We start from the raw sequence: 3,014 nt of genomic DNA on the forward strand, positions 1-3,014 counted from the left end.
AAACCACAAACGCGTACCATCCAACCGACTACAACACCACAAAGGGTCAAACACCCTTTCACCAAGGCAATCATGTCCTCACCCCTACCTAAACATCTAACCCGACCAAGCAATATTGACCAATATGATGGCACACCCGACCCACAAGACCATCTGGATGCCTTCGAAGCAACTATGCTATTTCACGAAGCCATTGATCCTATTACGTGTCGAGCTTTCACCCTCACTCTAAAACGCGCCACATTATAGTGGTTCACCCGACTTCCACCAAACAACGTTAACCAATGGACAACCCATGCATACAAATTTAACATCATGTTTACAACTAGCAAAGAACAACCAAAGTCCTCTTACACATTGTCCAGTATTCGGCAAGGACAACATGAACCACTCCGAGCCTATTTAGACTGGTTTAATATTGAAACTATGAAAGTTCGCACCTTGAGTCTTGATGTGGCAGTGCATATTTTGGTCACAGGACTCCAGGATGGACTCTTTAGACAAGAGTTGGCCAAATATTCTGACCTCACAATGGAAGACGTTAGAGTAAAGGCCCAACAATTCATTAACCTGGAAGAGACCCGTCCAAACTAAACCACCCCTGATCACACCACTTATAACCACCCCTCGCGGGAAACCAAATGGTCACAGTTCCACGAACACACCAAAGATAACCTACCACGACAACCCAAAACACAAAATTAATGACCTATACCCCCCTTAACGCTAGCCGTTTCCAAATCTTCCAGGAGGTCATGGCCATCCACCTTGTCCAATTTCCTAAACCTATCCCAGGATGGTAGGCGGGAACCCAAAACCGCTCTAAGTACTGTGATTTTCACAGCCTGTTCAGGCATATAAGTGAAGATTATACTCAACTTTGTGATACAATAGAGGATTTGATACAAGCTGGCCATTTACAACATTTCATTGCTCAAGCAACACGACAAAGACGATTACCACCGATCCGCCAACCCAGCCCCTCTTGGAGACGCTCTCCCTCAAGAAACCAACAAGAACGCCCTCCAACCAGAGACCGGGTACACAGATATCGAAGGTTGAAAATGGCCTCATCCTCCATCCAGGCTGCCAACACACCCTCACTCTCAAAATACCTAGTAATCGAGGCAACCACGACACTGGTCAGCCTCAACCGTTTCAACAGTTTGGCTAGTGGGGTGTAATCCATCACCGCCTGAATCTCAGGATTAACTAGGTTGACGTTTATCTCCTCTGGGATGACATAGACATACCGGCTTGTGACTTTCCCCTTATCTTTGCCCGACCAAACAGGTGACTTATCCCTTCCCGACCTAGACCGAGTCAATTTCACTGCCTCCTCATCAGTCGATACGGCTTGGAATCCAACCGAATCAGCATCAGTCGGATTTGTCGGAATATCAGCTAGACGAGGCAACCTCTCGTCCTACACTCGTTGTTTGGAACCATGACCCACCCCTGGTGCCCGAGGGGCAGAAGACCCATCCCTTTGATGAATGGTTGAGGGGGTCGATGAGTCCACCCTGGCCCACTTTGAAGAACTTGGTGCTTGTCCCAATTCTTCTAGGCAACACGCTTCAGCAATTTGCTACGATCAATGCCATCTCCCATCTTAGCTGCTGCAAAAAAGTCAACAAAAAGGGGTCATAAAGAACGATAAAGGTGCAACAAAAAATAAGGAAAAATAGTAGGTCAAAAGGCACTACAACTCCCACAACTAGGCCTAAAACCTTGGACGAGTAACTTACCAACCAACGCTTTAAAAGCAACATCACCCTGCCCTAACACAATACACTCCAGGGTCTTGTCGGCCTCCACCCACTGTAACGTTTCCTTGGCTGCCAAAGCCTCGCAGGAATCCAAATCTTCAAAATCATAGCTAAAACTATCAGTCAGCCTCTGATGAATCCCACCATCCCAAGAAAATGGAAAACGAGGTCTCCCATCCGGGGCATAAGCCCACGTGTGACGACTACCTTGGGCTTCTACCAAAAAAACCCAGCTTTCCAATCCTTAACCGATCCCTCAAAAGGACGGAAAAATGCATGTTTGTTCTTAGACTGAAGGCACATCCATCCCCGACGATCAAGCTGATTCTCGTTCTTATTGGTGTTGTGCACAACCCGGAACATCCAGAAAAATAACCAGACAGTGTAGGGAAGTTCCAGGACGGCACAAAAGATCTTAAATGCTCGGATGAATCCCAAAGCATTCAAGTGTACTTGAGATGGCGCCACATAGAGGTGCTGCAAAATGGCAACGTGTCATTAATCCAAAGACATCTTCACTCCAACCAGGCGGGAGACATATTCATGCATATAAAAACTCTATTTATTACCCGTCTCCACTAGGAGGTCTTGACACACTCTATCGTCAACACTCGGGGCATAACAACTGATATCATTAGTCGGTTTAACCAAGACATCCACGTTTGGCCTAACCTTACCCTTATATGAGGTTGGGATGCCCAGCACAACGCGATCCACCCTCTAATACCTTGACTCCGAATGAATCAACACCTCTGGAATAGTGCATAAGTCAGCTCGGTTGGTAAAATTTATTCCCATTGTCAACCTGTGACTAGAGGAAGTATCAGAATCTAAGTTGGATACCCCATCTAGAACTGAACCCCACTTCTCAAGGAATGATGTCGGTTCCACAATCTGTGCAATCCTTCCGATCCCCTCCTCCTTAAATCACCCAGTAATGTAGGGAGGGAAAGGTCTCTCTGATCATAACCTCGGACAGAGGCTAAACTCTTACGCCAACAGTGACAGGTTAACCAAGAAGTGAAAGGTGGTGGTGGTCCAAGCAAGACCACCGTCTCAGCAGAGTCTTAATCATGCTCAGGGCAAGCGCCCATGATAGATAACTACTATAAAAGAATAAGAAAGCAAAAAAATGAGGAAATGAGACTTACAAATTGAAAGTTGAAGAAATGCAACAGCAAGGATAGTCACTCAAGTACATACGTGAAAATCACAGAAATTTTAGAGAAAAGTAAGCGTAAAGAA

Source organism: Lupinus angustifolius, unplaced genomic scaffold (genome assembly GCF_001865875.1).
Source record: "Lupinus angustifolius cultivar Tanjil unplaced genomic scaffold, LupAngTanjil_v1.0 Scaffold_7_11, whole genome shotgun sequence".
In the NCBI taxonomy this organism is placed as follows: domain Eukaryota; kingdom Viridiplantae; phylum Streptophyta; class Magnoliopsida; order Fabales; family Fabaceae; genus Lupinus; species Lupinus angustifolius.